A 24,336-nucleotide genomic window follows, 5' to 3' on the forward strand; every position below is an offset into this window, starting at 1 on the left:
TTAATTTTTTCCACAGCTGTATATAGGGCGAATTCCACAGACTGTTGCCATGTTCTGCAATGCCGTGCTCAAGCATGAACTCTACCTTACTGCGGAGCTTCTCTCTCTTTTCAGGGTTCACTCGATAGGCATGTTGTTTGATTGGGGCAGAGTCCCCAACATCAATGTCATGCTCTAGTACATTTGTCTGAGTTGGCACATCTGATAATAAACCCTGATATTCTAAAAGCAGTGGAACAATATCCCCTTTTTCCTCCGGAGACAAGTATGCCGAAAATACATCAAGTTTTTCTAGAATCTCTGAGTTACTCAACCGTCCAATAGGAACAGGGTGTATTGACTTTTCATCATGCTCTTTAGGAAGACTATAGTCTGACTTCTGTCCCATGGAAGCGTGCACATTGTTTTAGTGAAGTTGTCAGCTAAACCATCCATATAAAAACATTCCTTAAAATATATTTTAGAGAGTACTAATGTTACGGTCACCACTACAACAAAGAAATACTTAAATACATGTCATTTGGGCCTTGAAACATTTCATTGAAATACTGTAGAATTCCATTCATTCCTATGGAGGACTGCTCCTACTGGGGAGTGCCAATATGGCCGACCGGTGGCTTCAAAGCCTCTCATTGGCCAATACATAGCATCACCAATCCGGGGTTTATATACATCATTGGTTTCTATCTGTTCAATCTGAACTTTTTTTCAAACTGTGCTTTGTCAACTTATAACAGACACCATTTAGAAGTGAAATACTGGTGTTACTATAGTATTGGTACATTACAACAGCTAGTAGTACAGTATACATACATCTTTAATCATATATTGATTTTCTGGTACTTGTCTACAAGGTGGAATAACACGTTTATCACATCAAAATGTTATGTTGTTAAATTGTAAAATGCACACCTTTATGGGAATTGGCCTGTATGGATAGGGCTCAATTGAAATGTTAAATACAGAATAATTATGGAAAGCATATGCATAACCATGGTAGCAATCCCAAGGGAACAGTTTATGGGAAATGTATTACACTAAAGGTGAGGACACAACAGTTCATCTGACAAGACTGAATCCAAACATTAATCAGTTGATTTCTTGTGCATTTTACTTTTTTTTTTTTGGGGCTATCTCTGCCCAGGGGATATATCCCGACCACTCCCCCTGCTGGTCCTGGCAATAGGACATCAGAAACCTACCCACATCCTGCTTCACTCTCCACCTGCCCATTACTCTCGCGGTGAAAACCTGAGGTAAGGCTAATCGAGACCCCCAGACGTTCCATAAACGCCCTCCAGACTCTAGAGGTGAACTGGGGACCCCGATCAGACACTATATCCTCAGGTACCCCGTAGTGCCGGAAGACGTGTGTAAACAGGGCGTCAGCAGTTTGTAGGGCTGTAGGGAGACCTGGCAGGGGAATGAGACGGCAGGCCTTCGAAAACCGATCCACAATGACCAAGATCGTAGTGTTCCCCTGTGAGGGGGGAAGGTCCGTAACAAAGTCCACCGATAGGTGAGACCACGGCCGTTGTGGAACGGGTAGTGGTTGTAATTTCCCTCTGGGCAGGTGTCTAGGCGCCTTACACTAGGCGCACACCGAGCAGGAGGAAACATAAACCCTCACGTCCTTAGCTAACGTGGGCCACCAGTGCTACCCACTAAGGCAGTGAACTGTCCGACCAATACCAGGATGACCAGAGGAGGGACAGGGCGTCTGCCTTAGCGTTCTGGGAACCTGGTCTGTAGGTGAGCGTAAATACGAATTGGATGAAAAACATAGCCCACCTTGCCTGGCGAGGGTTCAGCCTCCTCGCCGCCCGGATGTACTCCAGGTTACGATGGTCAGTCAAAATGAGAAAAGGGTGTTTAGCCCCCTCAAGCCAATGCCTCCACACCTTCAGGGCTTGAACCACAGCTAACAGCTCCCTGTCCCCCACATCATAATTGCGCTCCGCCGGACTGAGCTTCTTAGAAAAGAAAGCACAGGGACAGAGTTTTGGTGGCGTACCCGAGCGCTGAGACAGTACAGCACCGATCCCAGCCTCGGACGCATCCACCTCAACTTGGAAGGCCAAAGAGGGATCCGGATGTACCAGCACCGGAGCCGAGGTGTTACGGATACAGGTATCCTGTGTCTTTTTGTGTTTTTCCTCTCCTTCTGCCCTAATCACAGGTGTCCTGTATGTTCCTGATTGGTGGTCGTTGGGGTGTCTGCTGATTGCTGAGGTGGACCAATCAGTGGACATTCCTCTGCATTGCACCACCTGTTTCTGGTTTTTCAATCACACATCCCATTGTTTAAAAGCCGGTCAGTTGCGTTTGTAGGGAGAGACTATTTTTCCATATGTGAGTATGGATACTGTGGTGTTTTGTGTACTCACTCATTTGCTGGTTACTCTGTTTGGTAACTTTGTTGTGTGTTTCTGGGAAAAGGGGAATTTAAGCAAGTTGCCCTTGGGCATACATTACCTTTAGGAAGAAAACTGTCTAAAAACACTAGTTAGACCTGAGCGGACCACCCACTGTAATTTTTGTATGATTAGCAGTAGCTTAGCGGTTCTTGAGGCAGGCAAGATCAGTTTAGGGTTTTTTTACACTATTGTTTCATTTCTTGGGTCCTGCTCAGTCCTTTTTCCCAAACATTTACTGTGTGTTCAAAAATAAACGTTTTATGTTTGACTGTAGTTTTGGTTGTCGTGTAGTTTTTGTTCTCACTGTTTCCATGTCACGACTAATTTGCATGAATTATGTTACGGGTCTCTTGTCCATCCACCCTAGACGTTTAAAGCCACGGGGTTCGTAACAGGACAGATGCCAAAAAGCCCTGTCCTTCTCAGCCGACCACTGCAGACGCACCGGACCCCCCCTTTAGCAGGGAAGTAATGGGAGCTGCTACCTGCCCAAAGCCCCGGATAAACCTCCGGTAGTAATTGGCAAAACCCAAGAACCGCAGCACCTCCTTCACGTGGTGGGAGTCTGCCAAATGTGCACGGCCGAAACGCGGTCAATTTCCATCTCCACACCTGACGCGGACAACCGGTGTCCCAGGAAGGAGACGGACTCCTGGAAGAACAGACATTTCTCCGCCTTCACATACAGGTCATGTTCAAACAGTCTACCAAGCACACGACGAACCAGAGACACATGCTCGGCTCGTGTAGCGGAGTATATTAGAATGTCATCAATATACACCACTACACCCTGTCCATGCAAGTCCCGGAAAATCTCATACACAAACGATTGGAAGACTGAAGGAGCATTCATTAAACCGTATTGCATGACGAGGTACTCATAGTGACCCGAGGTGGTACTAAATGCTGTCTTCCACTCATCTCCCTAATACGCACCAGGTTGTACGCGCTCCTGAGATCCAATTTTGTGAAGAATCGCGCCCCGTGTAATGACTCTGTCATACTAGCAATCAGAGGGAGAGGATAGCTGTATTTGATTGTGATCGGATTGAGACCACGGTAGTCAATACACGGGCGTAAACCCCCATCCTTCTTCTTCACAAAAAATAAACTCGATGACGCAGGGGAAGTGGACGGCCGTATGTATCCCTGTCTCAGAGATTCGGTGACGTATGTCTCCATAGCCGCCGTCTCATCCTGAGACAGAGGATACACATGACTTCGGGGAAGCGCAGCGCCTACTTGGAGGTTTATCGCACAATCCCCCAGTCGATGGGGTGGTAATTGAGTCGCCTTCTTTTTACAGAAGGCGAGAGCCAAATCGGCATATTCAGGTGGAATGTGGTGGGCTTGGTTCTGACTTTCCACCGTCGTTGCCCCTACGGAAAAACCTACACACCTCCCCAAACACTGATCAGACCATCCCTTGAGAGCCCTCTGTTGCCATGAAATGTTGGGGTCATGAGAAGTTAACCAGGGAAGCCCCAATCAAATACAAACGAATGATCTCCTCATGGCCCTCCTGCGTTTTCATCCTGAGAGGCGCTGTGACCTCCCTAATCAACCCTGACCCCAAAGGGCGGCTATCTAGGGCATGGATAGGGAAGGGCACATCAACTGGAACAATAGGAATCCCTAACTTATAGGTAAACTGGCGATCGATAAAATTCCCAGCTGCGCCTGAATCTACTAGCGCCTTATGCTGGGAATGAGGAGAAACCTCGGGAAACACAACTTTAATACACATATGCGCAACAGGGAGCTCTGGGTGAGTTGGGTTCCTACTCACCTGGAATGACTCATCAGTGCGCTGCCTACTGCCTCGATTCATAGGAGACCCTCCCCAGCACCGACCAGCATTGTGTCCTCTGCGGCCACAGTTGGTGCAGGGGACGGCCTCTCTCCTAGTCTCCCTGGTACCAGCACCGCCGAGCTCCATAGGGGTCGGCTCGGAAGTGCTGGGGGATGGAATGGACGGCCCCGAATCCGGACGTCCGCGGGTAGCCAACAGGGTATCCAGGCAAATCGACATGTCCACCAGTTGGTCGAAGCTTAGGTTGGTGTCCCTGCAGGCCAATTCCCGACGCACGTCCTCCCTCAGACTACATCGGTAGTGGTCGATGAGGGCCCTCTCATTCCATCCCGCATTGGCAGCCAGCGTCCGGAAGTCCAGTGCGAACTCCTGCGCGGAATAAACGCTCACCCGCCGCTTTACCCTCTGGTGGATGATCGAATACTGCCCTGAAGCGGCGGGTGAACTCCGCATAGTTGACAGTAGCGGCGTCTATTCCCCCCCATTCCAGCACCTTGCCGGACAGACAGGAGATGAGGGCGGACACGCCGGACACTCTACGCCAGGTAGAGTTCGACCTGGAGCAGGAAACCCTGACACCCGGCAGCTGTGCCATCATAAGCCCTCGGGAGCGAGAGCCGAATCCCACTGGACCCCGGAGGTGAAGCGATGGGCATCGCTGATGGTGATGGTATAGTCGGAGGAGGTGTAGGCAGACCTCCTCACTCCCATCGCTCCATGGTGTTTACTACCCGTTCCATGCCGGTGCCGAGAGCCTGGATCATGGCCGCTTGTTTTTGTACGCGTTCTTCCATTGATCCAGCTGGCACCGCTGCTCCTGCTGACTCCATGTCAGTGGTGTGTGATTCTGTCATGTGCGACGTGAAGGCGGTAGGCGAAGTCAAACGCAGGACACCGAGCTACTGGAAACGTACTTTACTAACAAAGTAACCAGAGTACAAAACAACCTCCAAACAGGGAGGAAAATAACCCGCACAATAAGCAACTGCCGAAATGACGAAAACAATCACACACAATGAAAGACAGAGGGTTATATAGGGAATACAATACAACATAATTGGGAACAGGTGTACACAATTAAGACCAAACAAGACAAACACCGAAACATAGATCGGTAGCAGCTAGTACTCCGGGGACGACGAACGCCGAAGCCTGCCCGAGCAAGGAGGAGGGGCAGCCTCGGCTGAATCCGTGACAACTAGGGTTTGAGTGAAAGGTCTAACTGGTGTCTCCAAGTGGCCACACACCTCTCCAAAGTGTGCACAGATCCTAAGTCATTTCAATGCACTTTTATGACTCAAAGAATAGTATTCAACTATAAAGGTGATTTGTTGAGCTCTCCTAGCTGTGCTGTTGAGGAACTAGAGCGAGCAAATGTGTAATCGTTATGTTTGGAAACAGCCCTGCATCCCCTCCATCACACAATTACTGTTGTTGTTTACGCAATCCAAAAACAGTCCATTATAAATCGCAATCTGGGTCAGGTTGTCATCATTTGAAAGCTTAATCATTGCCAACATGACTAGATGAATTATAAAATACGATTTGACAGTGTTAAGCTTTCACAAGGCAATTCATGCAAGCAGATGGTAATTTTGGTGCGCATAAAATGGAGTCTTGAGTGCTTTCAGATTCGTCATTTGCTGCAAATTGTCTTCACAATACAACAAACATAGGCTCATTCTGTGATCATAAACATTGACACTATATTACATGAGTTTTATGATAAGGAAATGTGAAGTGCAGATTTGGACTCTTGTATGACATCAACGTGGTATTTATTATCATCCTCAACGTCTCATCTTTCAAAATACATTGAGTCCTCTTAATTTACAGCATTCTCTCACTCAGACAACAAAACATTTTCAAAGTTTCCCAATTAGCGATAAGGAATGGGCTCAACTTCTTGTGGCGCGCAGCGCTCAATTTCAGAACAGCTGTCTGTCAAAACCCATACAGAACTGTGAAGGGGAGACCCTGAGCTCTGATGTCATGTATAGCAGGTTACTGTACAGCCACAGCATTCCAATTTAGGCGTTTATCCGTGTCCAAATCTGCCATGTTCAACCCGTATATGGGATACGTGTGTAAAGGGCTACAGACTGGGATTCAATGCAAGGCGTGTTATGGCGTGGAGCACTATACAGCAGACAATGCGTATTTTAAAGGCATTTTCCCCTACAGTATGTTTGCAGAAACCGCATTAATGGTAAACGCTGTGCATGTCGCTTCAAACGTAAATTACCGACGATGTTTCGTGCTGTAGCCCATGTCTAATGGAGTTGTATTGGAGCTATGTGAGCTTGTCCATCATTCATCAGGTCCAGGGGACACACGCCTTTGTCTAATAGGCTGTGGTTGCAATATCAATATTTACCATTATAGTGTGATGTAACAATTTAACCACATACTGATTTCATTTGTACGTTTTTACAGCTATCAATACATTTAAATGACAGCAGTTGAATATGGACCATATGTTCATTCTACATATGAAATCAGAAAGTGTGTGTGTGTGTGTGTGTTTCTGTCTATGTGTCTGTCTGTACTTGCATTGAAACCTGAAAATGTAACACTAATGCCATCAATTTTTCTGGCCTTGTCAGCATAGGTGTCGACATCAATATCCATTGTCTGCATTGCTCTAGTTGGATTATTTGCTTTCAACCCTGCTGGCATGTTATTTTATCACCCCCTGCTCAGTCCCCCAGAACCACTAACACATTACATAAGAATCAGACAATCCATAAAATGATCATATCATGTGAAATGAAGAAAAAACTAAATCTTATCATGTTGGTTTGTTGTTAACACAAACATAACACAATAGTAGTGATGGAGCATTATTAAGATTGGCCAAACAATAATGAACTAATGTACCGCTGTCTGGTAGGTTCAGATACAACATGTTGCAACAACAGAATGTGTGGGTGGTTGGAAACAGGCAGGAAGTGTAACTAAAGTTAATGTAGTCTGTGTGAATGACAGTGCAGGGAATCTTCTTCAGTGAAATAAACCCAAACCTTGACTCAATGCAAAACAAATGCAGATCTAGAGATCAACCATCTCAGGAATACTTACCTGGGATCAAGTCATCAGTGTCTACATCACCTTATTCATTATGATCAAAAAGGCTAAGCAGATCCTAGATCAGCATTCCTGCACTGAGACGTGATAAATATGGGCCCTGACTTGAGGCTGCTAACGCAGCACTTTCTTTAGATTTTACATCCGTCTAAATATTCTACAGAAACAAGAGAGAAAAAGAGAGGAAAGTGAAAGATGAAAAATATGAAAGTTTGGTGAGAGAAAAGGAGAAGTGACGGAGCTGTGTCAGGGTAATGAGAAGGAATCCACCTAACACTCCACGATGGTACCATGTGACTTCTTAAAGTCCTATACAGTTTCTTGTAAACCACATGATCTTGGTTAACCTATAGTAGGCCCTACAAGGCTTACAACAGGCTAGCTACCCAGTTATCAACAAGCACTCAGCAGGCAGGTGGCTCTCCAACAGCTAGCTACCCAGTTATCAACAAGCACTCAGAAGGCAGGTGGCTCTCCAACAGGCTAGCTACCCAGTTATCAACAAGCACTCAGCAGGCAGGTGGCTCTCCAACAGCTAGCTACCCAGTTATCAACAAGCACTCAGCAGGCAGGTGGCTCTCCAAGAGCTAGCTACCCAGTTATCAACAAGCACTCAGCAGGCATGGCTGCTAGCTACCCAGTTATCAACAAGCACTCAGCAGGCAGGTGGCTCTCCAACAGGCTAGCTACCCAGTTATCAACAAGCACTCAGCAGGCAGGTGGCTCTCCAAGGCGTACAAGCACTCAGCAGAGGTGGCTCTCCAACAGGCTAGCTACCCAGTTATCAACAAGCACTCAGCAGGCAGGTGGCTCTCCAAGATGCTAGCTACCCAGTTATCAACAAGCACTCAGCAGGCAGGTGGCTCTCCAACAGGCTAGCTACCCAGTTATCAACAAGCACTCAGCAGGCAGGTGGCTCTCCAAAATGATTTGGGCAGCGAGACAGCAGACTTGCTCACCGGCCTTACTGGCAGGGCGCCCGCTTTTAGATGCAAATCGATAAAATCATCCTGCCAGATACAAATCAACCCGCCAGAGATGCAAATCACGTCATATGCTAACTAGCAACTCTAAATTAAGCTAGCAACACTACAATAGGCTACCAAGTTGCTGTAAATTAAGCTATCGACCCTCCAATAGGCTACCAAGTCAGTGTAAATTAAGCTATCGACCCTACAATAGGCTAACTAGCAAGTCTAAACGAAGACAGCACCCCTACAATAGGCTATAGGCTAGCTAGCAACCCTATGTCAAAGAGAAAGCTGTATTTTTACAAGTGATGAAAACTTGGGAATGACAAATGTGTCACAGGATGTCAAATCCATTAAAGTGTAGGGGGAATGTTTAACGTTGCATCCAGAATGATTAGGATGTTACCAGCTATGCCTGTCATGGACATTTCGGTGAATCTGTTGTTGGCTAAAACCATTCTAGCACCCTCCTCCTGAACAGGGTTCAACAACCAGTTACTGAGTTACTGTAGGTCGGGACAGGAAAAGGGTTAGAAAGTTCAGAACCAAGTTTGAACACTGAACATTGTTATATAATGGCAGTTGACAGGGCTTTAAATAAGGTATAGACACATTTTGCCCTGCCACATTCAGCCTTCCAAGTTTACCAAGCTTTAGAATTTTGGAGTAGCTGAACATTCAACCATAAATTTAAGTATAAACTATACTCCTGTAGCTTATGTGCTTGAGAGAGGGGAAATTAAACTCTTCTATGCAGCATTCTGTAACTTGAACTTTCAGTTTGACTTGAGCTTGACCACATGTTAACCACGTTACCTCATATCTGAACCTACCATCCAGTGGTATATTAGTTCATAATTGTTAGGCTAAATAAGGTAAAGGAAATGCTGATGTTGACACGAAAGGTGGGGTCGCTTAGACTATAAAAAACTTGTGGACACGTTACTCCAATCTGACATGTCATGCTCATTCATTAGGTTGACGTAACAAACCAATATAACTTAGTTGTATGTATCCGTTTTCAACTCTCAAAGACTGTGGTAAGATTTATTTTCTCTATTTTCACAAGATATTATTATTTTATACATTGTCTAATTATTTTGTAATATGTTAGAGTCTCTGGGATACTAAGTAGGTGAACTGTAACTGGGACAAAGTACACATCTACATTGCATTCGGAAAGTATTCAGACCCCTTGACTTTTTCCACATTTTGTTACGTTACAGCCTTAGTCTGAAATGTATGAAATAGTTTTTTCTCCTCGTCAATGTACACACAATATCCTATAATGACAAAGCAAAAACAGGTTTAAAAAAAACTGTTTTACATAAGTATTCAGACCCTTTACTCAGTACATTGTTGAAGCACCTTTGGCAGCGATTACAGCCTTGAGTCTTCTTGGGTATAATGCTACAAGCTTGGCACACCTGTATTTGGGGAGTTTCTCCGATTCTTCTCTGCAGATCCTCTCAAGCTCTGTCAGGTTGGATGGGGAGCATCGCTGCACAACCATTTTCAGGTCTCTCCAGAGATGTTCGATTGGGTTCAAGTCTGGGCTCTGGCTGGGCCACTCAAGGACATTCAGAGACTTGTCCCGAAGCCACTCCTAAGTTGTCTTGACTGTGTGCTTAGGGTTGTTGTCCTGTTGGAAGGTTAACCTTCGCCCAAGTCTGAGGTCCTCAGTGCTCTGGAGCAGGTTTTCATCAAAAATCTCTCAGTACTTTGCTCTGTTCATCTTTCCCTCAAGCCTGACTGGTCTCCCAGTCCCTGCCACTGAAAAACATTACCACAGCATGATGCTGCCACCACCATGCTTCACCGTAGGGATGGTGCCAGATTTCCATCAGACGTGACGCTTGGCATTCAGGCTAAATAGTTCAATCTTGCTTTCATCAGACCAAAGAATCTTGTTTCTCATAGTCTGAGAGTCCTTAAGGTGCCTTTTGGCAATCTCCAAAGTGGGCTGTCATGTGCCTTTTACAAAGGAGTGGCTTCCGTCTGTCCACTCTACCATAAAGGCCTGATTGGTGGAGTGCTGCAGAGATGGTTGTCCTTCTGGAAGGTTCTCCCATCTCCACAGAGGAACTCTGGATCTCTGTCAGAGTGACCATCGGGTTGTTGGTCACCTCCCTGACCAAGGCTCTTCTCCCCGATTGCTCAGTTTGGCCAGGTGGCCAGCCATAGGAAGAGTCTTGCTGGTTCCAAACTTCTTCTATTTAAGAATGATGGAGGCCACTGTGTTCTTGGGGACCTTCAATGCTGCAGAAATTTTTTGGTATCCTTCCCCCAGATCTGTGCCTCGACACAATTCTGTCTCTGAGTCGGACAATTCCTTCAACCTAATTGCTTGGTTTTTGCTCTGACATGCACTGTCAACTCTGTCCAATCAATTGAATTGACCACAGGTTTATTCCAATCAAGTAGTAGAAACATCTCAAGGATGATCAATGGAAACAGGATGTACCTGAGCTCAATTTCTAGTCTCATAGCAAAGGGTCTGAATACTTATGTTATTAAGCTATTTCTGTTTTTGTTTTTTTATACCTTTGCAAAAATTCTAAAAAACAGTTTTCACGTTGTCATTATGGGGTATTGTGTGTGTAGATTGATGTGGAAAAAAAAGTAATTTAATCCATTTTAGAATAAGGCTGCCACGTAAGAAGATGTCGAAAAAGTCAAGGGGTCTGAATACTTTCCGAATGCACTGTATGTCAAATACTGAAGTAAGCTTGATTGAGCTTGACCACCGTGCATGTGTCACTAGTTGGGTAAAATTTGCACTTGGGACTATCCTATTTTTTCCTTTGTACCGGGTAAGCGAAGTCAAGCTCACCTCAAGTATTTGAATTGATGATGCATAAGGCACAGATACAAACCTACAAAATGGTCCCATGGCTGAATCTAGATGATGATTCCTGAAGTAACAGAGATAAATATAGCATTTGATTTCTAGAAATGTAAGAGACAATCTATACAACCACAGGTGGAGAATCCAACAATGCAGACCATGGATATTGATGACGACACGTATCCCAACAAGCCCAGTGTTACATTTTCAGGTATCAATTCAAGTACAAACCCACAGCTTTTGTTGCTTACAATCCTGGATGATATAGGTATTTTTAACATTACCAGAGAGAGTTCAAAGACCTTACATGATAAATTCCCTGTAATTCAGCTAATTTTCAGTGGTGGAAGAGACCCTCTGGAGTTGCTGCAGTGTGTCTGGGGCTGCTGTGTGTTCTCCTACTGGCTGGGATCATAGGCCTGTCTGTCTACTGTAAGTTTAGAAGGTTTGGACAGAAACATTTGTAAACTTCCATGGTGTGATAGTTACACATATTTGAATAATTGATTAACTTTTCCCTTTTAAAGGTGGAGTTATTGGTCATCACTACTCAACAGAGAGAGACCAACAGGCCAGTTACAGCCTTCTGACTAAAGAAGGAGATCAGCAACCCACCAGTTATAATAACTTGACTAAAGAGGTAGACCAGCTACAGACCAGTTACAACAACCTGACTAAAGAGAGAGACCAGCTACAGACCAGTTACAACACCCTGACTGAAGAGAGAGACCAGCTACAGACCAGTTACAACACCCTGACTAAAGAGAGAGACCAGCTACAGAAAGAGAAAGACCAGCTACAGACCAGTTACAACACCCTGACTGAAGAGAGAGACCAGCTACAGAATAGTCTCACAACCAAAACTAAGGAGAAAGACCAGTTGCAGAATAGTCTAAATAGACCACAAGAGAGACCAGCTACAGAATAGTCTCACAACCAAAACTAAGGAGAAAGACCAGTTGCAGAATACCTCACCACACAAACACAGGAAATGGATCAATTGCAGAATAGCCTTAACACAAAAACTAAGGAGAGAGACCAGCTACAGAATAGTCTAAATACCAGGACGACAGAGAGAGACCAGCTACAGAATAGGCTAAATTCCAGGACCACAGAGAGAGACCAGCTACAGAATTAAATACCAGGACCACAGAGAGAGACCAGCTACAGAATAGTCTAAATACCAGGACCAAAGAGAGAGACCAGCTACAAAATAGTCTCACCACAAGGACCAAAGACAGGGACCAGCAGAAAGATAGACTTAACGTTATGACTGCTGAAAGGGATCAATTAAATAATAATCTTAATTCAAGGACCAAAGAGAGAGACCAGTTGAAGAATAGTCTAAATACCAGGACCACAGAGAGAGACCAGCTACAGAATAGTCTCACAACCAAAACTAAGGAGAGAGACCAGTTGCAGAATAATCTCAGCACAATAACACTAGGAGAGAGACCAGTTACAGAATAGTCTAAATACCAGGACCACAGAGAGAGACCAGCTACAGAATAGTCTAAATACCAGGACCACCGAGAGAGACCAGCTACAGAATAGTCTAAATACCAGGACCACTGAGAGAGACCAGTTAAATACCAGGCTTAGGTTCTATGGTGAGTGCAGTATTTTATAGTATCATTTTATTTCATACTTAGAAGAGATTTCATATATTTGTAGACTTTGAAATGCCTTCTGTTCTATTTCGTTTATTTCAGAGAAACCCTGTCTGAAGGAATGGTGGAAGTTTGGCACCAGCTGTTATTATGTCTCCTCCACGAGGGACTCAGGCAGGGAAGGTCAGCGGCAGTGCAAAGCAATGGGTGCTGACCTGGTTGTTATGAACAGCAGAGAAGAACAGGTAATAGAGAATACATTAGTAATGCTATAATACTACTGTTTCTTTATTATTATTATTATTATAATTATTAATCATTATCTACATCTCTGATTAGTATTCAATATGTGTAAATAATTGTATCACCAATGTTCATGTCACTGTCAATTTATAGAATATACTTCCTGTCAGCAAAGCAAGTTTGCATGAGATTATATCTATACCTATACTATAGTATAGCAGCTGAGGCTGCAACCTGATCTCATAGTTTCACTTCGACATTCGACGTAATCTGGATGAAAGTCTATTTTTGACGCATTCATTCCATGTGGTTACAGGGTTAATTCTGTGAGGTTACGGGGTTAAAAAAGAAACAACTCAAAGGGTTATGGTTAGGGGTTAAGGTTAGGGCAATGGGTTGGGGAAGGCTTCAAACAAAAATGATGAAAAACAACGCTCTGTTTCCATCAAGTACTCTCCCTCTTGCCTGAGCATTGTGAACTGCCGTGGCGCAGTCGTCAGTGCAGATTGGTCTGTGTGGTGTGAGCACGCTTCCCCTCCAAGCGTCCTGAGTTTGCGCCAGTGCTCGGCAACATTTTTGTATTTTTTTGTGAGCGCTGAAGAAGGCATATATCAAAGTTCTCAGGACCTTTTCAAACATCCTAAATCCCCTTGTATTTCTATTGACCAGGCTCAGTACATTATACTACTACTACTACTACTACTACTATTAGACTACTACTAGTACTATTATTTATAAAAATGTAAAAGTGTTTCTCTGCTGTGGAGATTAAATAATGGTCATTGTTTTTCTTCCAAAATGATATTATAGATATTTATCCATGGATTAAAGAAGAATGTCTGGATTGGTGCAACTAAAAAAAACGGAATCTGGGAGTGGGTTGACGACACAGCAATTAAACATACGTAAGTGAACAGGTTCTGGAGGACTTTTTTTCTGTTGTAATAAATTACTTTTTACAGTCCGATAATCTTGTCCTCAGCCAGATGTCTCTCTCACTCTCTGTCGAATGGTAGCAATTGAGCCTGGAGACTAGGTTAACCGTCTGATTCTCTATTTTCTATTGGATGATATTAATCTCTGATTCTCTGTGTTGTTTATAGCTATTGGATGGAAGGGGAACCAAGTAACTTGAATGACGAGGTGGCTTGTATTGAGATCTCAAAGACGGCATCAGACCCATTGAAGAGTTGGAAGGTTGTAAAATGTACTTCAAATTACTGGGTGTGTGAAAAACCGTTCACACCGTAGTCTAATTATAATAACTAATGTAAGCCCCTATCTTATGGAGTTGCACTGGTTTTCCCTTTGTTAGGCTTAACGTGTTTCTATGTGTATCTACATTGAAATATGTATTTGATGTCTTTAAAGAGACCAGGGCTATGTGGAGTTTGTCCACCGTTCATCAGGCCCAGGGGAGTGGAACTGTGGTCTAGTAGGCTCTAACTGTGGTCTAGTAGGCTCTAACTGTGGTCTAGTAGGCTCTAACTGTGGTCTAGTAGGCTCTAACTGTGGTCTAGTAGGCTCTAACTGTGGTCTAGTAGGCTCTAACTGTGGTCTAGTAGGCTCTAACTGTGGTCTAGTAGGCTCTAACTGTGGTCTAGTAGGCTCTAACTGTGGTCTAGTAGGCTCTAACTGTGGTCTAGTAGGCTCTAACTGTGGTCTAGTAGGCTCTAACTATGGTCTAGTAGGCTCTAACTGTGGTTGACTTTTTTTTAAACTATATTTACAATTTTTACCATTTAATGTGTGCATATAACAATTGAATAAGATTCTGTTTTCATTTAAGTTTTTACAGTTATCAATCCATTTCAAATGCAGCAGTGTTCTGTTTCCTTCCATTCCATATGTACCATGTGTTCATTCTACTGATTAAATACATCTATATACTGTGATCTAGGTATGTCATTTACTTGTCAGGTATACTGTAATACTAAGTGTTGTAATGTATGAATAGTAACTCCAATGTTTTCCTTCTAAATGGTGTCAGTTATTAGTTGACGTAGTACAGTAAAAACACTTTAGTTAATAGATAGAAAACAGTCGTTATCAGTAAAGTTATAGCAGTACCAGAATTGACCACTAGAAGGGTTGTGTCATCCATGGACATGTGACCAGAGCCCGTATTCACAAAGCATCCCAGAGTAAGAGTGCTGATCTAGGATCAGTTTTGTCTTTGACCTCTCTCTGGTAATGTTAGTTTTTTTTTTTTTTTTTACTTAGCTTACCCAGTACAAAGGAACCGATGGGATAGTCCCAAAAGAGCAAACTCTGCCCAACTAGCAACACAATACTCCTGTTGGATGAAATATTCACATTTAGAACTTCTGTGCAGTATTCTGGAACTTGAACTTAAAACCTAAACATGTGCATCTTCTAAGGCTCCAACCTTAGCTATACCCACTGGATACCATTATGGACCTATAGCGTTCACATAATAATGGAGTCAGATTGATAAATGTAGGTTATTATTATATTCAACATAATTTCTACACATCTACACCTTAACAGGTGTCTTGAACATACTGAAGTCTGAGATTTCTGAGTTCCCAGGTGTTTTGAATGCAGCATTAGGGGATCTGTTCTCCACCACCCACAACCTTCCTGGGTACATCATTAGGGGATCTGTTCCTCACCACCCACAACCTTCCTGGGTACATCATTAGGGGATCTGTTAACACAACTTCCTGGGACATCATTAGGGATCTGTTCAGATATGTTATGATATGATATGGTAATATAGATCAGATATGATATGATACTGTAGGAGATCAGATCATATGGTAATTTATTCAGATTTGATATGGTAATTTCTGTTTGGTTGAATTTGAAGACATCTTCTGCAACACAAGTTAAATATCCAGTAACAATTTCTATGATGCATACACATATAATCCCCTGTAAAGCATTTATAACGCCTTAATATCCACTATAAGATATTAGAATTGCTCATAAGTAAATGTGTAACATACAACAATAAATGTAAATAAATATGGTAACAGGGATCCCTTTTAACAAACATTAAACTTTTTGCCTCTGTCTCAAAATCCGCATCAGCCAATTAAAATTGTGAATGTAGTTGTACACTGTCAAACACTACATACAGTGCCTGCAGAAAGTATTCACACCAATTGATGTTTCCACATTTTGTTGTGTCACAGCCTAAATTTAAAATGGATTAAATTCAGATTTTGGGTCACTGGCCTACACAAAATACCCCATTATGTCAAAGTGGAATTATGTTTTCAGAAATGTTTAAAATTAATTAAATGAAAAGCTGTTAAGTATTCAACCCCTTTGTTATGTAAAGCCTAAATATGTTCAGGAGTAAAAATGTTCTTAACAAGTCACATAATAATTTGCACGGACTAACTCTGTGTGCAATAATAGTGTTAACATGACTAATAGTGTTTTGTCATCGCTGTACCTCACACATACAATTATCTGTAAGGTCCCTCAGCCGAGCAGTGCATTTAAAACACTGATGTAAGCACATAGAAAAGGGAAGTTTTCCAATTCCTCACAAAGAAGGACACCTATTGGTAGATGGGTAAAAAAAAGAAGCAGATATTGAATATCCCTTTGAGCATGGTGAAGTTATTAATTACACTTTGGATAGTGTATCAATACACCCAGTCACTACAAAGATACAGGCTTCCTTCCTAACTCAGTTGCCGCATTCAGAGGGGTTGGGTTAAATGCGGAAGACACATTTCAGTTGAATGCATTCAGTTGTACAACTGACTAGGTGTCCCTTTCTGTTTGCAATAAGGCAATAAAGTAAAACTGCTAAAAATGTGGCTAAGAAATGAAATGTATGTCCTAAATACAAGGTGTTATGTTTGTGGCAAATCCAACACAACACATAACTGTATACCACTCTTCATATTTTCAAGCATGGTGGTAGCTGCATCATGTTATGGGTATCCTTGTCATCGGCAAAGAAGTACAGAGATTTTTAGGATACAAAGAAATAGAATACAGCTTTATCACAGGCAAAATCCTAGAAGAAAACCTGGTTGTCTGCTATCCAACAGACACTAGTTGTCACGATCGCTGACAGATGCGGACCAAGGCGCAGCGTGATAGGCGTACATACTTTATTGTGTACACACCAAGAACCAAACAACAAACGAAACGTGAAGCCCTAGGTTAACACAAACCTTCCGGAACAAGATCCCACAATGACTAGTGAAAACAGGCTGCCTAAGTATGGTTCCCAATCAGAGACAACGAGCTACAGCTGCCTCTGATTGTGAACCACCCTTTGGCCAACATAGATCTAAACGATCTAGAATGAAAACATGGAACAACTAAACATAGGAAAATCCACACCCTGGCTCAACATTTAAGAGTCCCCAGAGCCAGGGCGTGACAGTAGTAGACAAATGCCCCTTTCAGCAGGACAATAACCTAAAACCCAAGGTCAAATACACTGTAATTGTTTACCAAGATGCCACTGAATGTTCCCGAGTGGCCTAGTTACAGTTTTGGCTTAAATTGGCTTGAAAATCTATGGCAAGACTCGAAAATGGCTGCCCAGCAATTATCAACAACCAACTTGACAGCACTTGAATACTTTTTTTTTTTTTTTTACAAATAATGTGCAAATATTGTACAATGTAGGTGTGCAAAGCTCTTGGTGACTTACCCAGAAATACTCACAGTTGTAATCGCTGCTAAAGGTGACTCTAACATGTATTGACTCAGGGGTGTTAAAGCTATCGACCCTACAATAGGCTAACTAGCAAGTCTAAATGAAGACAGCACCCTACAATAGGCTATAGGCTAGCTAGCAACCCTATGTCAAAGAGAAAGCTGTATTTTTACAAGTGATGAAAACTTGGGAATGACAAATGCGTTACAGGATGCTGACGCACTGACTGCAGGATGTCAAATCCATTAAAGTGAAGGGGGAATGTTTAACGTTGCATCCAGAATGATTAGGATGTTACCAGCTATGCCTGTCATGGACATTTCGGTGAATCTGTTGTTGGCTAAAACCATTCTAGCACCCTCCTCCTGAACAGGGTTCAACAACCAGTTACTGAGTTACTGTAGGTCGGGACAGGAAAAGGGTTAGAAAGTTCAGAACCAAGTTTGAACACTGAACATTGTTATATAATGGCAGTTGACAGGGCTTTCAATAAGGTATAGACACATTTTGCCTTGCCACATTCAGCCTTCCAAGTTTACCAAGCTTTAGAATTTTGGAGTAGCTGAACATTCAACCATAAATTTAAGTATAAACTATACTCCTGTAGTTTATGTGCTTGAGAGAGGGGAAATTAAACTCTTCTATGCAGCATTCTGTAACTTGAACTTTCAGTTTGACTTGAGCTTGACCACATGTTAACCACGTTACCTCATATCTGAACCTACCATCCAGTGGTATATTAGTTCATAATTGTTAGGCTAAATAAGGTAAAGGAAATGCTGATGTTGACACGAAAGGTGGGGTCGCTTAGACTATAAAAAACTTGTGGACACGTTACTCCAATCTGACATGTCATGCTCATTCATTAGGTCGACGTAACAAACCAATATAACTTAGTTGTATGTATCCGTTTTCAACTCTCAAAGACTGTGGTAAGATTTATTTTCTCTATTTCACCAGATATTATTATTTTATACATTGTCTAATTATTTTGTAATATGTTAGAGTCTCTGGGATACTAAGTAGGTGAACTGTAACTGGGACAAAGTACACATCTACATTGCATTCGGAAAGTATTCAGACCCCTTGACTTTTTCCACATTTTGTTACGTTACAGCCTTAGTCTGAAATGTATGAAATTGTTTTTTCTCCTCATCAATCTACACACAATATCCTATAATGACAAAGCAAAAACAGGTTTAAAAAAAAACTGTTTTACATAAGTAATCAGACCCTTTACTCAGTACATTGTTGAAGCACCTTTGGCAGCGATTACAGCCTTGAGTCTTCTTGGGTATAATGCTACAAGCTTGGCACACCTGTATTTGGGGAGTTTCTCCGATTCTTCTCTGCAGATCCTCTCAAGCTCTGTCAGGTTGGATGGGGAGCATCGCTGCACAACCATTTTCAGGTCTCTCCAGAGATGTTCGATTGGGTTCAAGTCTGGGCTCTGGCTGGGCCACTCAAGGACATTCAGAGACTTGTCACGAAGCCACTCCTAAGTTGTCTTGACTGTGTGCTTAGGGTTGTTGTCCTGTTGGAAGGTTAACCTTCGCCCAAGTTTGAGGTCCTCAGTGCTCTGGAGCAGGTTTTCATCAAAAATCTCTCAGTACTTTGCTCTGTTCATCTTTCCCTCAAGCCTGAATGGTCTCCCAGTCCCTGCCACTGAAAAACATTACCACAGCATGATGCTGCAACCACCATGCTTCACCGTAGGGATGGTGCCAGATTTCCATCAGACGTGACGCTTGGCATTCAGGCTAAATAGTTCAATCTTGATTTCATCAGACCAAAGAATCTTGTTTCTCATAGTCTGAGAGTCCTTAAGGTGCCTCTTGGCAATCTCCAAAGTGGGCTGTCATGTGCCTTTTACAAAGGAGTGGCTTCCGTCTGTCCACTCTACCATAAAGGCCTGATTGGTGGAGTGCTGCAGAGATGGTTGTCCTTCTGGAAGGTTCTCCCATCTCCACAGAGGAACTCTGGATCTCTGTCAGAGTGACCATCGGGTTGTTGGTCACCTCCCTGACCAAGGCTCTTCTCCCCCGATTGCTCAGTTTGGCCAGGTGGCCAGCCATAGGAAGAGTCTTGCTGGTTCCAAACTTCTTCTATTTAAGAATGATGGAGGCCACTGTGTTCTTGGGGACCTTCAATGCTGCAGAAATGTTTTGGTATCCTTCCCCCAGATCTGTGCCTCGACACAATTCTGTCTCTGAGCTCTACGGACAATTCCTTCAACCTAATTGCTTGGTTTTTGCTCTGACATGCACTGTCAACTCTGTCCAATCAATTGAATTTACCACAGGTTTATTCCAATCAAGTAGTAGAAACATCTCAAGGATGATCAATGGAAACAGGATGTACCTGAGCTCAATTTCGAGTCTCATAGCAAAGGGTCTGAACACTTATGTTATTAAGGTATTTCTGTTTTTGTTTTTTTATACCTTAGCAAAAATTCTAAAAAACAGTTTTCACATTGTCATTATTGGGTATTGTGTGTGTAGATTGATGTGGAAAAAAAAGTAATTTAATCCATTTAAGAATAAGGCTGCCACTTAAGAAGATGTCGAAAAAGTCATGGGGTCTGAATACTTTCCGAATGCACTGTATGTCAAATACTGAAGTAAGCTTGATTGAACTTGACCACCGTGCATGTGTCACTAGTTGGGTAAAATTTGCACTTGGGACTATCCTATTTTTTCCTTTGTACCGGGTAAGCGAAGTCAAGCTCACCTCAAGTATTTGAGTTGATGATACATAAGGCACAGATACAAACCTACAAAATGGTCACATGGCTGAATCTAGATGATGATTCCTGAAGTAACAGAGAAAAATATAGCATCTGATTTCTAGAAATGTAAGAGACAATCTATACAACCACAGGTGGAGAATCCAACAATGCAGACCATGGATATTGATGACGACACGTATCCCAACAAGCCCAGTGTTACATTTTCAGGTATCAATTCAAGTACAAACCCACAGCTTTTGTTGCTTACAATCCTGGATGATATAGGTATTTTTAACATTACCAGAGAGAGTTCAAAGACCTTACATGATAATTCCCTGTAATTCAGCTAATTTTCAGTGGTGGAAGAGACCCTCTGGAGTTGCTGCAGTGTGTCTGGGGCTGCTGTGTTTTCTCCTACTGGCTGGGATCATAGGCCTGTCTGTCTACTGTAAGTTTAGAAGGTTTGGACAGAAACATTTGTAAACTTCCATGGTGTGATAGTTACACATATTTGAATAATTGATTAACTTTTCCCTTTTAAAGGTGGAGTTATTGGTCATCACTACTCAACAGAGAGAGACCAACAGGCCAGTTACAGCCTTCTGACTAAAGAAGGAGATCAGCAACCCACCAGTTATAATAACTTGACTAAAGAGGTAGACCAGCTACAGAGCAGTTACAACACCCTGACTAAAGAGAGAGACCAGCTACAGACCAGTTACAACACCCTGACTGAAGAGAGAGACCAGCTACAGACCAGTTACAACACCCTGACTGAAGAGAGAGACCAGCTACAGAATAGTCTCACAACCAAAACTAAGGAGAAAGACCAGTTGCAGAATAGTCTAAATACCAGGACCACAGAGAGAGACCAGCTACAGAATAGTCTCACAACCAAAACTAAGGAGAAAGACCAGTTGCAGAATACTCTCACCACACAAACACAGGAAATAGATCAATTGCAGAATAGCCTTAACACAAAAACTAAGGAGAGAGACCAGCTACAGAATAGTCTAAATACCAGGACGACAGAGAGAGACCAGCTACAGAATAGGCTAAATTTCAGGACCACAGAGAGAGACCAGCTACAGAATATTCTAAATACCAGGACCACAGAGAGAGATCAGCTACAGAATAGTCTAAATACCAGGACCAAAGAGAGAGACCAGCTACAAAATAGTCTCACCACAAGGACCAAAGACAGGGACCAGCAGAAAGATAGACTTAACGTTATGACTGCTGAAAGGGATCAATTAAATAATAATCTTAATTCAAGGACCAAAGAGAGAGACCAGTTGAAGAATAGTCTAAATACCAGGACCACAGAGAGAGACCAGCTACAGAATAGTCTCACAACCAAAACTAAGGAGAGAGACCAGTTGCAGAATAATCTCAGCACAATAACAATGGAGAGAGACCAGTTACAGAATAGTCTAAATACCAGGACCACTGAGAGAGACCAGCTACAGAATAGTCTAAATACCAGGACCACCGAGAGAGACCAGCTACAGAATAGTCTAAATACCAGGACCACTGAGAGAGACCAGTTAAATACCAGGCTTAGGTTCTATGGTGAGTGCAGTATTTTATAGTATCATTTTATTTCATACTTAGAAGAGATTTCATATATTTGTAGACTTTGAAATGCCTTCTGTTCTATTTCGTTTATTTCAGAGAAACCCTGTCTGAAGGAATGGTGGAAGTTTGGCACCAGCTGTTATTATGTCTCCTCCACGAGGGACTCAGGCGGGGACGGTCAGCGGCAGTGCAGAGTAATGGGTGCTGACTTGGTTGTTATAAACAGCAGAGAAGAACAGGTAATAGAGAATACATTAGTAATGCTATAATACTACTGTTTCTTTATTATTATTATAATTATTAATCATTGTCTACATCTCTGATTAGTATTCAATATGTGTAAATAATTGTATCACCAATGTTCATGTCACTGTCAATTTATAGAATATACTTCCTGTCAGCAAAGCAAGTTTGCATGAGATTATATCTATACCTATACTATAGTATAGCAGCTGAGGCTGCAACCTGATCTCATAGTTTCACTTCGACATTCGACGTAATCTGGATCAAAGTATATTTTTGACGCATTCATTCCATGTGGTTACAGGGTTAATTCTGTGAGGTTACAGGGTTCAAACGGAAACAACTCAAAGGGTTATGGTTAAGGTTAGGGCAATGGGTTGGGGAAGGCTTCAAACAAAAATGATTAAAAACAACGCTCTGTTTCCATCAAGTACTCTCCCTCTTGCCTGATCATTGTGAACTGCCGTGGCGCAGTCGTCAGTGCAGATTGGTCTGTGTGGTGTGAGCACGCTTCCCCTCCAAGTGTCCTGAGTTTGCGCCAGTGCTCGGCAACATTTTTGTATTTTTTTGTGAGCGCTGAAGAAGGCATATATCAAAGTTCTCAGGACCTTTTCAAACATCCTAAATCCCCTTGTATTTCTATTGACCAGGCTCAGTACATTAGACTACTACTACTACTATTAGACTACTAGTACTATTATTATTTATACACATGTAAAAGTGTTCCTCTGCTGTGGAGATTAAATAATGGTCATTGTTTTTCTTCCAAAATGATATTATAGATATTTATCCATGGATTAAAGAAGAATGTCTGGATTGGTGCATATAAAAAAGACGGAATCTGGAAGTGGGTTGACGACACAGCATTTAAACCTACGTAAGTGAACAGGTTCTGGAGGACTTTTTTTCTGTTGTAATAAATTACTTTTTACAGTCTGATAATCTTGTCCTCAGCCAGCTGTCTCTCTCACTCTCTGTCGAATGGTAGCAATTGAGCCTGGAGACTAGGTTAACCGTCTGATTCTCTATTTTCTATTGGATGATATTAAACTCTGATTCTCTGTGTTGTTTATAGCTATTGGATGGAAGGGGAACCAAGTAACTTGAATGACGAGGTGGCTTGTATTGAGATCTCACAGACGGCATCAGACCCATTGAAGAGTTGGAAGGGTGGAATATGTACTTCAAATTACTGGGTGTGTGAAAAACCGTTCACACCGTAGTCTAATTATAATCACTAATGTAAGCCCCTATCTTATGGAGTTGCACTGGTTTTCCCTTTGTTAGGCTTAACGTGTTTCTATGTGTATCTATATTGAAATATGTATTTGATGTCTTTAAAGAGACCAGGGCTATGTGGAGTTTGTCCACCATTCATCAGGCCCAGGGGAGTGGAACTGTGGTCTAGTAGGCTCTAACTGTGGTCTAGTAGGCTCTAACTGTGGTCTAGTAGGCTCTAACTGTGGTCTAGTAGGCTCCAACTGTGGTCTAGTAGGCTCTAACTGTGGTCTAGTAGGCTCTAACTGTGGTCTAGTAGGCTCTAACTGTGGTCTAGTAGGCTCTAACTGTGGTCTAGTAGGCTCTAACTGTGGTCTAGTAGGCTCTAACTGTGGTCTAGTAGGCTCTAACTGTGGTCTAGTAGGCTCTAACTGTGGTCTAGTAGGCTCTAACTGTGGTTGACATTTTTAAAAACTATATTTACAATTTTTACCATTTAATGTGTGCATATAACAATTGAATAAGATTCTGTTTTCATTTAAGTTTTTACAGTTATCAATCCATTTCAAATGCAGTAGTTTTCTATTTTTGCTTCCATTCTGTTCCATATGTACCATGTGTTCATTCTACTGATTAAATACATCTATATACTGTGATCCAGGTATGTCATTTACTTGTCAGGAATACTGTAACACTAAGTGTTGTAATGTATGAATAGTAACTCCAATGTTTTCCTTCTAAATGGTGTCAGTTATTAGTTGACGTAGTACAGTAAAAACACTTTAGTTAATAGATAGAAAACAGTCGTTATCAGTAAAGTTATAGCAGTACCAGAATTGACCACTAGATAGGTTGTGTCATCCATGGACATGTGACCAGAGCCCGTATTCACAAAGCATCCCAGAGTAAGAGTGCTGATCTAG

At 42.4% G+C, this 24,336-nt stretch overlaps 1 protein-coding gene, 2 long non-coding RNA genes and 1 other non-coding gene across 4 annotated transcripts in view; all 4 read left to right on the plus strand.

Moving 5' to 3' along the window:
- The window catches only part of LOC123485508 (C-type lectin domain family 6 member A-like), a 105,869-nt gene that overhangs the window by 26,310 nt on the left and 55,223 nt on the right, over window positions 1-24,336 (plus strand). The window lies entirely within an intron of this gene.
- Window positions 9,252-11,798, plus strand: LOC123485503. The gene is made up of 4 exons (XR_006659031.1): window positions 9,252-9,328; window positions 11,272-11,347; window positions 11,467-11,568; window positions 11,664-11,798. It is a non-coding gene; the product is annotated as an uncharacterized LOC123485503 (long non-coding RNA).
- LOC121561937 lies at window positions 12,612-14,970 on the plus strand. Its single transcript, XR_006659030.1, has 4 exons — window positions 12,612-12,746; window positions 12,849-12,991; window positions 13,800-13,894; window positions 14,093-14,970. It is a non-coding gene; the product is annotated as an uncharacterized LOC121561937 (transcript).
- LOC123485504 lies at window positions 18,519-20,796 on the plus strand. Its single transcript, XR_006659032.1, has 3 exons — window positions 18,519-18,578; window positions 20,527-20,602; window positions 20,721-20,796. It is a non-coding gene; the product is annotated as an uncharacterized LOC123485504 (long non-coding RNA).

Source organism: Coregonus clupeaformis, unplaced genomic scaffold (assembly GCF_020615455.1).
Source record: "Coregonus clupeaformis isolate EN_2021a unplaced genomic scaffold, ASM2061545v1 scaf0714, whole genome shotgun sequence".
NCBI lineage: Eukaryota > Metazoa > Chordata > Actinopteri > Salmoniformes > Salmonidae > Coregonus > Coregonus clupeaformis.